Here is a 15477-nt window from a genome sequence, read left to right as displayed (position 1 = left end):
TTTCTCAGCAGTGCCTGGAAGGTCCGTTAAGAGAGGCTGAGACCCCGAGATTAATGGCTCTGTTATCTGTGGCTCCAACCCTATGGATCCAGACAACTCCCACCCAGCGATGAGGATGGCACTGAGGGAAGAGAGAGACCCTCTCATATTGTTTTATACGCGGAAAAGGAAAGAGAAGCGAAACTAAAGGCAGGTAGCCCGGCGCATAAGAACCAGACCCGAAACCAGGCCTGGGCCTGCCTGACCTAAGCCTGGTAGTTAAAATTCGACCCCTGACCTAGCAGCTGTTGTTATCTATAGATTCCAGACATTGTATGGAAGGACATTGTGAAACCTCCCGTTCTGTTCTGTTTCACTCTGACCACTGGTGCTCGCAGTCCCTATCATGTACCCCCTGGCTTGTTCAGTTGATCACGACCCTCTCACGCGGACCCCCTTAGAGCTGTGAGCCCTTAAAAGGGACAGAAGTTGAGCACCTGACGAGCTCAGATTTTAAGACGCTAGCCTGCCGATGCTCCCAGCTGATTAAAGCCGCTCCCTTCACTATCTCGGTGTCTGAAGGGTTTTGTCCGTGGCTCGTCCTGCTACAGCACTGAAGATGGAGGGTGATGCCGGCGGGGGAAAGGCTGACCCCAGGCAACCCTCCCCTCCCCAGCGCCAATCCATCCTTGAGCTTGGGCTTGATGAGGAGAAGGCAGCCAGGGCGGCTCTACCTGGGCCCATGGTGGGCCCTCCCCGTCTGTAAGATGACTCTCCTGCTTCCTCCTCCTCCTCTTCTTTGTTACAGGTACTTATTGGCCACCTACTCTGTTCGGGTAATGTTCAAGGCACTTGAGATCAAAAAACAAAGTCCTGCCCTTGAGACGCCTGTAGTCTAGCAGGGGAGATTAGTTTCTTTTGGTTAATGAGTAAATATATAGCAGGCCAGATAGTGATAAGAGCAGTGGTATAGAAACATAAAGGAGGGTAAAGGGCGGAGAGCTGGGGGCTGCAGCCTCGGACAGGTGGACAGGCCCCATCTAGATTTGCCAGATCACCCTCTCCCAGCCACCTAGCCTGGAGGAGACCCTCCCCCAGGCCCCAAGCCCCCACTCTGTGCCAGGCTCTGCCTCGGTGGATCTCAGCAGCAGGCCAGTGCGAAGACTGGGACTCCCTGGGCACAGGCAGCAACTCAGGGCCACCAAGGCTTTGGCAGGGAGCATCCCGAGCTTGTGCCCCACTCCCAGCCCTGGGGAAGCTCTCTGCTTCCTCTGTGGTCCAGAGAGGGAGCACATCCCTCAACCAATCCCCAATCCCAATATCCCAGTAGGCGAGAGGGCGCTGGACCCAGAGAGGGTCGGGACTTGCCTGGGTCACACAGCAAGGCAGAGCTCCCTCTCCTGCCCTCTCTTGGCATGTCCACAAAGGTAGGTTCAGGGGTGAGCCTCCCAGCACAGTGCTGGCCTGTGAGGGGCTGGCTATGCCCCCCGTCAGCTCCTGGTAAAGGAGGGTGAGGTGTTTCTGTGGCAGGCCCACCTGGTAGTGCCAGCCTGCCCCACCCTCTAGGCTCTGACAGCCAAATTCTCCTACCCCAAGCCCCAGGAAGCTGAAGACATTTTCCTTGCAACCCCAGCTCATGAGAGTTTTGGTCAACCCTGCCTCAGCTTGCTGTGTGACCTCAGGCAGTCCCATCCCTCTCTGGCCTCAGCTCCCTCATCTGCCAAATAGAGGAAGTGAAGGCACTTACATATCAGGAGTGTCATGAAGAATGAGCAAGACACTGACAAGAAGGCAGTTTGCAAATTTTTAGACACTATCCAGATGACAGGCAAGCAGAAAACTTGTCTGAAAACCAGCCCCTCAGCCTGTGGGGCCCTGAGGTAGCCCCAGAGCAGGTCCTTGATCCTTGATGGGAAATAAGCACAAATTCCACAGAACCAGTTCTTCCGAAAAGACAAAGCCACCTCTGCTCCCAGCCAGCTGACAGGAAGGGCCCCTCCTCTGTCCTTGTGGTAAGAAGGTGTGGGGGGAGAGACGGGAAAGAGACAAGGCTGGGAGGCCTGGGAAAGCTTGTTCCGGGAGGCAGAGGCATAGCCCTGAGGTAGCCTTGAGAGCCACCAACCCCAGTCAGGCCCCCAGGCTGGGGGAGGACGTGAATGCTGGTTGCACAGTGTCTGCCTGGGGGCTTGTCAGCCATGTGTACCTGTGCTGGAAGATGCGCATGCATTCACAAGGCACAGGTGTTTGGAATTGTGCCTAAGTATGTGTGTGTGTGTTTCTGTGAGTGGCTCTGGAGTGTGTACACCTGTTCACATACCTGTTTGCCCAGGCCCGGGCCTCTGCATGTGCTCCACACACATGCCGCTCCTGGGGAGCCCCGCAAACCCCTAGTCCACAGGCCTTATTTTCCCAGGCTCCGAAATCCTTATCATAATCTCAAACTGTCCCAGATGCCACGGGAGATTTGTGGGGTTCCCAGGCTCTTGATTTTCCCCAGGAATAAAAGCAGTTACATAAGATGAGGAGGAAGCCTTAGGGGATAACTTTCAGGCGCAGGCTCTCCCAGCTCAGCCCAGGGTGTAGGCTCCTCACGGGGACGGGAGGAGTGCCCAAGGTTGAAGCCCCTTAGACCCTATGTTGCCTGTGGGCACTGACCCCTCCACAGCCACCCTCCTGCACTCAGTCACCAGCAGGAAGCCCCTGGGTCCTTTACAATAAATCAGGTGCTTTACAGTTTACACCCCACATGCCCTTGCTGGGTGATGCTCACCACTAGCTGGCCAGGCTGACCTTCGCGTCCTACCCCCGAGGCCCTGCCGCCAGGCAGCCACTGCTAGCTCAGTCCTAGTGTCTTCCTTCCTGGCTCTGGGCTGGGCTCACAGTTCAGTACTGGCTACTCCCTTGGGTGGGTCTCACCCCTTCCTGAACCTTGGTTTTCTCAGCTGTGGAATGGAGCTGTTCCGATCCACATGAGTCAAGGGCTGAGAAGGGTCTCTGTAGCCTGTAATGTGGCCCCTGGCAGGCAGGAATGGTCTCGTGCACATCCCTGGCCACCGCCCATTGGCCCCTTGCTGCTCCCAGGAGTCAGGAGGGAAAACACCACCTTCAGCCCTCTTGACTGAAACAGGAGGCTGCCTAGCCCTGGTCTGTGGGAGGAGATGTGGTCCTTCTGGGATTCAGATCAGATCCTAAAAAGAGTTGGCCCACTTCAAGCTTGCAGGAAGCATGGTTGGTGGTCTCCTTGGACAGGAGGAGACTGGACATCTTTTTTTTTCCAGACGGGGTCTCACTCTGTCACCCAGACTGGAGTGCAGTGGTGCAAACACACAGCTCACTACAGCCTTGACCTCCTGGGCTCAAATGATCCTCCTCAGCCTCCCAAGTAGTTGACACTACAGGCATAAGCTACTACGCCTGGCTAAATTTGTATTTTTTTTGTAGAGACAGGGCCTTTCTAGTTTGCATAGGCTGGTATTGAACTCCTGGTCTCAATCGATCCTCCTCCCTCAGCCTCCCAAAGTTCTGGGATCACAAACGTGAGCCACCATGTCTGGCCAGGGCTAGGCCTTCTTGCTGAGCCACAGAGGTTTTCCCTCTCTGCAGCCTGAGCCCCTCATACTGTCCAGAGTCTGGGGTCTGCTGTTTGCCATCCATCATAGGAAACCACAGAGAGGCCACAGAGGCCTAACAGAGTTGTAAGGAGCACATGCCCGTGGGTGCAATTCTGCACTGGTGCATGCACAGCACACCCAGCCCCGGAAACAGCTCCACATAACTCACGCAGGTTCACACATACATATGCACACGTGCCCTGGCACCTGCCACACTTGGGAACACACCACCCACGGCAGGCACGCAGGCATCATCACATGCATGCACCCACTTCCAGCCAGCTTACATAGTGCTCTAGCTTAGCTCAGCAGCAAGTTGCATGTGAAGAGCTTTCATAACCAGGAAAGAGATGGGAGAGGAAGAGCTGAGTCCTTGGAGGCCCAGGCCCTTCCTTTTCCCCTCCCAGAGAAGCTAACAGGTTTCCCCAAGAACACAGATGGTTTGTCTGGCTCACCCTCTTCAGCCATCCCACATAAGTCCTGGTCAGAATACTCACAGAAAGTAGGCAAAGGTTTCTATGGGAGGATTGTCCCCAGCTTGCTCAGTCAGCTACCAGTCCTGCTTGTCACCAGCTCAAGGCAAGGTTTTAAGCTAATCACTGTGAATTTTGGAGCTCTCCACCCCCCAGCCTATGCTGAGTTCAGACATGGCTGTGCATCAATGATGCTGCTCCTGCTGGCTCCACAGGAGTCTTTTCTACAACCTGAGGTCTCTCAGAGAGAATGAGATTTGCCTTTGAGGTCTCTTCAGCCCCATTTCTTGTTCTCTCTCTCCTTCCTTTTGATGGCCTTGCAAGGTGCCCAGTGACTCCACAATTCCCTCATCCTGAGGGGTGCCTACAATCCAAGATCTGAACCTTTCTCTGCTCTAGGGCCACCGTCCCCTGAGAGCTGTGAGGTACTCCCAGCAACTCTGCTGCTCTGATGAGGAGGGGCCTCTGGGTTCACTGTCATCCACCCCAGAGAGCATATGGCCATTTTACCAGGCACCTGCCTCTACTCCAGGCTGGCTTAGGCAGGGAGGAGACCTTTTCTGGGGCTTCTCACATGATTCTGCTGAAGTAACCTCTTCCTTGGGAGTTTATAAGTTTACAAGAGTCAGACTGCCAAAGCCAGGGCCAGAATCCTCCAACATTGGAGCCAGAATTGGGGAATGTTACAGCTTTGGAGTGTAGAAAGTTGGAGTTTGAATTGTAGACTTCTAGAATGTTTGAGTAATTATAGACTCTTAGGGCTAGGGGTGTGGAATTATAAACAATTATAGCCAGAATTGGAGATTAAAGGAAATCAGGGCCAGAAGTGATGACAGCATCACTTGGTCCCACCTCCCTGACAGCTAAGAAGAGAGCTGGCCTTATCACTCAGCAAGTCAGGGCTGGGCCAGGCCTCCTTCTCCCCAGGAGGGCTCTGTCCAGACCTTCCAGAGAAGCTCTCAGGGCCTCTGGGGCAGCAGTACTCCCTGTTAGGGACAGTGGGGACAGTGGCTTGCCTCTGTGGTGCCCGAGGTTGCACTGGCCCATCATGGCACCCCGTCACCATGAGATATATTTAGGTTCCCTCCCCAGATGTTTCCACAGCTCCCAACACTGCCTTTTATGTCCCCTTGTCCTCCAAGACCTCCGGGCAACTCCTCTAAACTGACTCAATGAAGTCAACAGGAACAGGGGCACTTGCTCTGCCAATGCAAAAGTTTTAGCCCCAGAAACAAGGCTCAGCCTGCGGGGAGCCTCCTGGTCCATTTCTGCTTGCAGCTCAATGCTGACCTCACAGCCTCCCTTTCAGCTCTCAGGGCCTGTCTTGGTCCAGGGACTAATATTCCTGATCCTGTACTGGACTTTCCTCATTCCAGGCAGAGGGCAACCCAGGCTCCTGCCCCTGCCAGTTCCCAAACACACACGTACACAGGGCCAGCATTTTTCGGTTCCTCCAGGGTTTGTCAGGACTGAGAAGCCTCCATCCAAGCCCATGGCTGCCCCTGCATTTCTCCCCCAACCTCTCTCCCATGCTCCATCCCAGGCTTTGACAGAGACCTGCATTGTCCTCTCCCAGACTGCATCTTCCCAGGAAGCAGGTGGTCACTGAGAATTCAACAAGGATTCGGTCTGGGAATGGGAAAGGATCCCTCAGAGATACTCAAATAGGGACTCTCTGATTCCTACCCACACAGCTTATTGGAATCACTGGCTCTGTGAAAACTGAGAGTTCCTGGGGTAGGCAGGGACCCAGTTGTGTGGGGGTCGCCATTACTATCATCATAGTTTTGTCACCAGCTGTTAGGATTTCTATGTATCAGAGATTGTGCCAGCCACTTAATATCCAGGCACTCAGTCAGTCCTAAAAATAACCTATGGGCAAATACTATCCACATCTACATTTTACAAAGGAAGAAACTGAGACACAGTGAGGTTTTGCCCAAAGTTCTGCAGATAAAGTGCCAGAGCCCTTTTGAAGCCTCTCTAATATTTCTGCATTTGCTTAAATCAAATTTGAACCAAGCTTGGATGACACAACCACCTAACTGTCTCAGGAGGCAGCCTGCTAGGGGAACCCCCTTCTTCGTGGTCCCCAGGGTCCTGCAGCCCCTTCCTGCCCAGGCAGTGGAGAAGAGGCAAGAAATTCACTGATGGTCAGGGTTCCTCCTCAGAAGCCCAGCTCTCCTGCCCCTGCCCTAGGAGTGACCAAAACAACTCCCCCCCACCCCGCGCTGCAGCACACACCACATACCCAACATCACCGCCTCACTCCTGCTGAGTCCAAGTTCTTACATCTCAGTTTGGGAGACAGGCAGGGGATTCCCACCACAAGATAAACCCAGCTTACCTCCAAGACTTGAGCCAACTCATTGGATCGTAATTTATCAGAACAGTGTTTTTATATGCAGAAATATTATAGAAGAATGCAAAATCCACAGGAATTTTGGAAGATAAAAAAATAAGATTTCGGAGCAGCTTCTCTTGTGTGTGCATGTGTTTGTATGTGTGAGAGGGTGAGCCTGGGACCTGTCATACTTTCTCCACCCAGATCCAGGTGAGCTTTCACTCTCCCAAGCCCTCCCGGGCACTGGGTGGAAAAGGCAGAGCCACCACGGAAAACATTCTGTCAGTGTCACCCCTGCACAAATGTGCCCCACCTTCCATCACACAGCTCAACACACCACAGGGGCCATGGATGTGCCACACAAAACACACACCTCACAATTCACACAACGCACACCCAGTGCACCACCCTGCCACGGCTCCCGCCACAGAGTGTACATGCACCGTGGACCCCTGTGTTACCCCAGCACAGTCACTCAGAGCTATAGAGAGTTGCAATGCACACTTCTTGCAGGCAGACACACACTGTGATCCATGGGTCACACCTTGCACATACCGCACACTAACCGCATACAACCCATTAACCCATTGCTCACAGTAATTTCCTTTTTTTTAGACGGAGTCTCGCTCTGTCGCCCAGGCTGGAGTGCAGATCGCGCTCACAGTAATCATTTACACATTGCCCACACTACACACACATGCAGGGACTCACCCCCGGCACCCGCCCTGACTGGCCGCGACCCTGGAGTGGGCAGGCCTCCCTGTATCCCCGCGCCCCGGCACCCCTTGCCCCTCTGTCCCTGCCCGCGCACGCCCTTACCTGCGCCGCGCAGCACCAGCCGGTCCGGCCCAGATGTCACTTGCCCAGGCGCTGCTGGGAGGCGAACCCGTCAAACGAGGGGACCGTGTAGACGGCGGCAGCAGCTCCGGCCCCAGCGTCCCTGGGACCCAGAGGAGCCAGAGCAAAGCGGCAGGGAGGGGCTGTGGCCAAGCGGCCTCGGCACCGCTGGAGTCCCGCCCAGCGGCCCGCCCTCGTGGGATGAGGGGGAGGTGATGTCTGGAAGAGGCTGCAGGCCTCTGGGGACCGCTTCTGGGCTGGGACCTGGGACCGGTGGACTCCAGTCCAGAATCCTTCACGACTTTACCCTTCCCTGGCCTCAGTTTCCCTCTTTGTATTGATACGTGTATGTGGGGGGGCTGGGTATCAAATGGTGATTTCTCCCATCTTTCCAGCTCTGACATTCCGCAGTTCTGGGATAGTGGGGAGGAGGGAGGAATAATTTTAATTATTATTTCTTTGAGCACCTACTATGTGCCAAGCACTGCGCTAAGGTGTTTAAATGCATACCTCATTTAATCCTCATAGCAATTCTGGAGGTATTATTACTCCTATTTTACAGGCGGGGAACTGAGGCACAGAAATGAAGTGACGTGTTCAAGGTCACACAGCTGGTAAGTGGCAGACCTGAGATTTGAAGCCAGGTGGTCTGACTCCAGAACCCAAGTACCCCTGAAGCGTGGGTTTGTAACACTTTCCACACCATACCCTGCTTCCTCCTCTTCATAACAATCCCAGGAGCTTGGTGTTACCAGTCCATTTTACAGATGAGGAAACTGAGGCTCAGGGAGATTAGCTTGCTCTGGGTCACCCAGCTAGTGGGACATCACACTAAAGATGGGAGTGGGGATGGGAGTGATGCTCAGGATGGTGTCAGGACAGTGCCTGGTACACAGTTGGTGTCTCATCAATGTCAGTGTTCCTCCTGACTGTCACTCTCCTTCCCTTTTTCCCTTTTATCGCCTAAAATCTGGCTGGTGGACAGGGACCTCTGACTCCCTCATCTCTGAAACCTCCTGGATCTGCTGTCCCCAGATACAAACCAGCTCCTCCTCTCAGCCCCCATTGTGGCTTTTTATTCAACAATTACTGTGCCAGGTTGTGTGCTAGGCACTGAGGGTGCACTGGAACAACATTCCAGACAGTGCAGGCCTTGTGGAGTTGGTAATCTAGTGGGAAACATGGACATCAAACAAATAGTCACACAGATTTCATACATAGTTGCATATTGTGTTAACTGCTAAGAAGGAAAAGTCAAGAACTGGATGAAAGACTGTCATGGGGAAAGAGGCCATCTAATTTAAACTGAGAGATCTGGGAAGGCTTCCCAGAGGAAGAGACATTTAAGCTGAACCAGGAGAAGGAGTTAGACTTAGCCAGGTGAAGGTAAGGGGAAGAGAATCCTAGGCAGAAAGTACACTGAGGCCCCAAGATAGGAAAGGTCTTCCCTTCACTGTCAATGTTCTTGAGAGAGGTGACAATTCTTGGACTCTTCTCTGCAGTGCCCTGCCCACCTATCTGGTCTCAGCTCCTGTAGCAACTACAAGACGGCCCTGCCAAGTATCCAGTGACCTCCATGTCTCTGAAGCAATGCACACATCTTAGTCACTCCCCCGGACACTTTCAAAATTCCCTATGTGGGCTGTACAGCTCCCTTCCTTGTTCTTCCCCCACTTCACACTCTTCCCTAGGTAGCTCTGTCTCTGTCCTCCCCAGGGTTCTGTCCCACCCTTTTCTTGCTCACTCTGCACGTTCTCCCCGGGGAAGGCACTCATTCTCCTTATTCTCCTTTTATTCAGCAAATGTTGGATTTCTACTATCTGCCAGGATTAAGGAACAATTTTTTAAACAATAACAGCAAAAACAAAGAAAATTGTAAAGGAAAATATTAATAAGCTCAGAGTAATAAAAAACTTATGTTTGTACAAAAACACTAAAAAAGGAAAAAAGCAAGAAGACAGACTACAGACTGGAGATTATTGCAATGCATGTAACAAAGGATTATTATCCAGTATATAAAAATAACTCCTATGCGTCAATAGGAAAAAGCTAAACAACCTAACAGAAAAATGATTGAAAGACATGAACAGGCATTTCACAGAAAAGAAAGCAATTATGGCCAATACACATAAGAAAATATGTTCAACCTGACTATCAACCGGGGAAATCTAAATTAAAACCAAATGAAATGATACCATTTCATGCATATCTGATTATCAAACTTTTTAAAGTTTGATAATTGGTTTGGTTGAAACCAATTCCATTCCTCCATTGCCCTAGACACATTTCTACATGTGGCCAGAGGGTACCCTACTGGACAGCAGATATAGGATATTTCTGTCATCACAGGAAGTTCTAAAGCATTTAAAACACTGACTACTTCATTATCTAACACTGAATGTGCTGCGTTTTCTCACATACAGAAGTGCTCCTGATTCTGCTGATTCTGCTCAATTAAAACAAAATTGGCTTGGTTTCAACCAATAATTGGTTATTCAGCAAACGTTGAAACCAATTATTTGGTTGAAACCAAACGCACTTTGTTTGAATTGACAGGAATTTTTACATACTGCTGGGAACACAACCAAGTTGAAGAACAATCTGTCAATATCAGTAAAAGTGAAAATGCATAGTTTAAAACTGAACCATTCCACTTCAAGGCATATAATCAGGAGAAACCCCTGCACATGTATAAAGATGTACATCACAGCACTGTATCTTTTTATTTTTATTTATTTATTTATTTATTTATTTTTTGAGATGGAGTCTGTCTCTGTTGCCCAGGCTGGAGTGCAGTGGCATGATCTTGGCTCACTGCAACCTCTGCCTCCCGGGTTGAAGTGATTCTCCTGCCTCAGCCTCCCAAGTAGCTGGGATTACATGTGCCCACCACCACGCCAGCTAATTTTTGTATTTTTGGTAGAGACGGGGTTTCACCATGTTGGCCAGGCTAGTCTCAAACTCCTGACCTCAGGCGATCCACCCGCTTCAGCCTCCTAAAGTGCTGAGATTACAGGCGTTAGCCACCATGCCGGCCTCTTCCCTTCATTATTAAGTATAGTTGTCTTCTAAGAAAGTGGAAAGGCCTGAGAAGAAAGTAGTTGAGCCTGAAAGACCTAGAAAAGCCTATTTATTATTAGAAGAAAATGTGGATGTAACAAAGCTCACTGGGAGGGCTGGACAGTGAAAGATGTAAGCTTGGCTTATGTGAGAGATGTGAGACTCATCCTCACCCACCATATGTGGGAGCGCTTCTGTGAGTGAGAAAATGCAGCACATTCATTATTAGATAATGAAGTAGTCAGTATTTTAAATGCTTTAGAACTTTCGATGATGATGGAAATATCCTGTATCTGCTGTCCAGTAGGGTAGCCTCTGGCCACATGTAGAAATGTGTCTAGGGCAACAGAGGAATGGAATTTTTAACTCCAAATTAATTTACGTTTAAATGTAAATAGCCTTATGTGACTAACAGATATCATATTTGATAGTGTAGTTTTATACTGTGCAGAAATCATTGCTGAGTGTTAATAGTTTTAAAAATTTTAATGGCATTTGGGGAAAATTAGGGTCTTAGGATGAGCTGGTGACACATTTTTCCTTTTTAAATTTCTGGGAATATAAGCTTTCACTATTCACAAATTTGTTATCAGAAATAAATTATATATATATTTTTTTTGTCAGAGTCTCGCTCTGTCACCAGGCTGGAGTGCAGTGGCACAATCTCGGCTCACTGCAACCTCTGCCTCCTGGATTCAAGCGATTCTCCTGCCTCAGCCTCCCAAGTAGCTGGAACTACAGGCACACGCCACCGTGCCCAGCTAATTTTTGTATTTTTAGTAGAGATGGGGTTTCACCATGTTGGCCAGGATGGTCTTGATCTCTTGACCTCGTGATCCACCTGCCTTGGCCTCCCAAAGTGCTGGGATTATAGGAATGAATTATATTCTAACAGTAAAAGTGACTGTATGTTCTTAAATGGAATACTACATAGCAGACAAAAAATAAACTTGAGCAACACACATCAAGAAGGCTAAAATCACACAAGCATAATGTGACCAAAAAAGAAATATATAGGATACACACAGTATGAGACTACGCACATGAAGTTTTAATTATTGTATATTTCTATACAATTATGTAGAAATCATACAAAGGCATGTGTAAGAATGACCACCAGGGTAGAGGTCACCTTTGAGGAAAAGGAAGGGGTGAGATTGTGTGGGATCTATGCTACTTTCTATTTCCCTCCTGACTCCCCAACTCCCTAGCATACTCTGCAAAGACAAAGAGGATGGGCAGGGCCAGCACACAGAGGAGGCACCTCCCCTCCAAAGCCTTCTCTGGCTCCCTCTCTGCCAGTCAGGGCTGAGGCCTCCTCTGGGCTCCCAAGTCCAAGTGTTGGCCTTTGTAACACCCTGATCACTCTGGCCTGGTGTTGTTTTTCTTCACACTTCTCCTCCACCAGCCAAGGAGTTTTTCCAGGGCATAATTCTTTGGAGATTTAAAGTCATCATCATCACTCATTTATTCTCTGACACCTGCTATGTGCCTAGGCCCGGGGAAGAAAAAAGATGAGTTGTTCATGGCTAGTGTCCTTCAGAAATGCCCAGTGTGGAGGAGAACAGACCAGAACCTGGTGGGCATTGGGCCAGACAGACATGAAGATACATAGGAGCTCTGAGGGACCCCCAGACCGCCCAGCCCTAGAGCAGGGAGAACAGGGGTGGTTAAGGCACAAGTTGTGTCTTAGGCTGTGTTCAAGAACAACTAGAGTTGTTTGGGTAAAGTAGGAGGAAGATGTTCCTGTTTACAAGAGGGGACAGCTTGTGAAGCCCAGGAGGTGGGGTTGATCATGGCCAACTCTGAGAACCTCAAGAAGTTCAGTCCTACTGGAGAGTCCAGTGGAAGAGGGGAGTGGCATAAGAGAGCTGTAGAGAGGGCAGGGACCAGTCCTTTCAGGGTCTCGATGCCAGGCTGGGAAGCTTGGTTTTTCCTGAGGGCAATGGGAACCATGGTAGGATTTAAGCAGGATGGGAGCTGGGGAGAGGCCCAGAGTTGTGTTTTAGAAAGCTGACTTATGCTGGCTGATGTGCAGAGGCAGTGGGTCGGTGAGGAGGCTGGGCCAGTAGTCCAGGCAGGTGGCCAGGGCAGTGGGGATGGAGGAGGGGTGATATATGGGAGATGATTAGAAGGTGGATTTGAGAACTTTTTTTTTTGAGATGGGGGTCTGGTTCTGTTGCCCAGGCTGGAGTGTAGTGTCACAATCTCTGCTCACTGCAACCTCTGCCTCCTGGACTCTGGTGATCCTCCCACCTCAGCCTCCTGAGAAGTAGCTGGGACTACAGATGCATGCCACGATGCCTGGCTAATTTTTTTTTTTTTTTTTTTGGTAGAGATAGGCTTTTGCCGTGTTGCCCAGGCTGGTCTTGAACTCCTGGGCTCAAGTGATCCTCCCACGTCGGCTTCCCAGAGTGGTGGCATTACAGGCGTGAGCCACCACACCTGGCCTTGAGGGCTTTTTAAGGAGGTAGAATCAGCAGAATCAGGCAGATTGGATGCGAATGTGAGGGAGAGAGAGGGGATTCTCAGTTTGGGTTCCTCCAGAAGCTGATCCTGAGGCAAACATTTAAGTACAAATCATTTATTTCAGAGGTGATCCAGGGAAAAGAAGCAAGCCATGGTGGCTGCCGAGCAGGTCATCACTGTGGGTAACCCGTGGGAGACTGCGCAGAACCTGCCACAGGGAGGTCCCACCCAAAAGGCAAGGAAACTGGAGCAGTTGGTCACCAACTCCAGCTGTCATCGATTAAAGGCTGATCCTCAAACTTTCTGGCACTTCTGGCCAAGTGTGCTCCAAAGGCCAGAGAAACCCCAGGGCAGAAACCCAGGGTCCCACAGTGAGAAGCTGCAGAGGTGTGGGGATGAGAGTGCTAAGTGGCACAGGCAGCCCCCAGCCTTGGTGTCCCTGTGGGTCCTCTCAGGGCCGGGGCTGCTCCTTCAGCCCCAGCCATAGCCCTAGAACCCCCAGCCCCCTTCCCGAGGCCCAGGAGGGGCATAGGAGGCACAGCATCTGCTGCAGGATGAAAGGAGCCCTGTCTGTTCCCTGTAGGCTGAGCTCTGGTTCTCCAAGCTGGGTGGAGGAGGGACTCTGTGTAGGAGTTGGGGAAGTGGGGGTGGGTTTCAACCTGATGGCCCTGCCTGCACCCCAGTGTCCTCTCCTCAGCACTCCACCTTTCTCACTGGTCCTCCCGCTGTCCCTGGGTCCTCCTGGGTATGCAGAGCCCTGGTTTCCATGGAGACTGTGCTCTGACCTCTGGAAATGCTCCCTCTGACCAGCTTAGCCAGGCCGCCTGATCCCCATACTCACATCAAGGCAAAGGAACTTGGCAGCTCTTTAATAAAACCAAATCCTGTTGCCCAGGAGCTTCATGTTTGGGCCTCTAGGCCATAGGGTGGGTGAAGTCACTTCTACTCTCTTTAAGATGGAGCCATCAGTTAAAGGAGGGAAGAGATGCCCAGGAGTGGAACTGTAGGGGGCAGCCAGAGCAGTAAGAGAAGGAGCAGGTCAGTGCCGTGTCACTCAGGCCAAGGGAAGACGGTCCTGGAAGAAGGAGGGAGGCCACAGGCTCAGAGCTGGGTCTGGGAGCCAGGCCCCACCCCCACTGGCCCCAGGAGAGGTCAAGGAGCCCTTGGTTAAACTGTGTCCGGCAGCTAATTTGCTTCCTCCTGTTCCGCTCCCTCCCAGCTTCAGCCATGGCCTCACAAGCCTTAGCAGCTGGCAGGTGCCCAGCAAGATCCGGCACTGGAGGAGCCATATCTGGCATTTCCAACAAGTTTTGAGATATCCCCCTCCCCCTGTCAGCCCCTGGCCTTGGTGTCCCTGTGGCCTCCTCTCAGGGCCGGGGCTGCTCTTTTAGCCCCAGACATAGTCCTAAGACCCCAGCCTCCTTCCTGAGGTCCAGGAGCCCCCACATGGCTCCCCTTTGCCCTGTCAGTCCATCAGCCACAGCTAGCCCTTGTTCTGAACAGGAGAACCTCTTCCTGGAACTTGCCTCTTTCTCATTCCCACCACATTCCAGCTGCCCAACCAAGTGTTGATTCACAAATTCATGAGCCAGGAATCCTGCCCTGGCAGCTCTTAGTCAGGGCTCTGGATTCCTCTCTTGCCTCTAAGCACACTGATGGGGCACTCCATTTAGCTCCCTCCTACCAGACCCATGCCCATCAGAGCTGCTCCTGGTACAAATGTTTGTTTGTTTACTTATTTATTTATTTTCAAAACGGAGTCTTTCTCTGTTGCCCAGGCTGGAGTGCAATGGCATGATCTTGGCTCACTGCAACCTCCGCCTCCTGGGTTCAAGCAATTCTCCTGCCTCAGCCTCCTGAGTAGCTGGGATTACAGGAGTGTTCCACCACACCTGGCTAATTTTTTGTATTTTTAGTAGAGACGGGGTTTCACCATGTTGGCCAGGCTGGTCTTGAACTCCTGACCTTGTGATCCGCCTGCTTCGGCTTCCCAAGGTGCTGGGATCACAGGCGTGAGCCACCATGCCTGGCTATAAATGTTAACATACTTTCTGGCGGTATTAAAAGGAGCATAGTGCCTATGTCAGAGGAGGTGATAGTCCACAGAGATCTGCTGCTTACACTACCTGTGGAGCCCTGTGACCTCTGCAACACTGCCTGCTGCCCTTGGGACTGTAGGGACACTGAGAGGGTAATGAAACCAACACATGGAACAAAAAGCCAAGTTAGGCCGGGCGCGGTGGCTCACGCCTGTAATCCCAGCACTTTGGGAGGCCGAGGCAGGCGGATCACCTGAGGCCAGGAGTTCAAGAACAGCTTGGCCAACATGGCGAAACCCCGTCTCTACTGAAAACACACACAAAAAATTAGCCAGGCGTGGTGGCTGGTGCCTGTAATCCCAGCTACTGGGGAGGCTGAGGTGGGAGAATCGCTTGAAACCAGAAGGTGGAGGCTGCAGTGAGCTGAGACTGCGCCATTGCACTCTAGCCTGGGCAACAAGAGCAAAACTCCATTTCAAAATAGAATAAAATAAAATAAAATTAAAAAAAGCCAAGTTAATGTGAGTCAACCCTTGGGAGTGGGGCAATTCTTTCACTTGGTACCAACAGATCCCTGTCCATTTTAAAACAGATTTACTGAATCTGAGATTCAAGCAGACATTATTGTCTAGTAAATAGTTTAAACTATGTTCATAATGAAGAAA

The 15477-nt window shown here is 51.2% G+C and overlaps 1 protein-coding gene across 1 annotated transcript in view; it reads right to left on the bottom strand.

The window, feature by feature from the left end:
* The window catches only part of P2RY6 (pyrimidinergic receptor P2Y6), a 34201-nt gene extending 26831 nt beyond the window's left edge, over nucleotides 1–7370 (bottom strand). The window contains exon 1 of the mRNA XM_063710812.1: nucleotides 7227–7370. The gene's annotated coding sequence lies outside the window, so the exon portion shown is untranslated. The remainder of the gene's footprint in view (nucleotides 1–7226) is intronic.
* Nucleotides 7371–15477: the final 8107 nt, after the last annotated feature.

Source organism: Gorilla gorilla, chromosome 9 (genome assembly GCF_029281585.2).
Source record: "Gorilla gorilla gorilla isolate KB3781 chromosome 9, NHGRI_mGorGor1-v2.1_pri, whole genome shotgun sequence".
NCBI classification, from domain to species: Eukaryota; Metazoa; Chordata; class Mammalia; order Primates; family Hominidae; genus Gorilla; species Gorilla gorilla.
The sequence above is the reverse complement of the archived record's forward strand: the minus strand, read 5'-3'. Positions and strand labels throughout refer to the sequence as shown.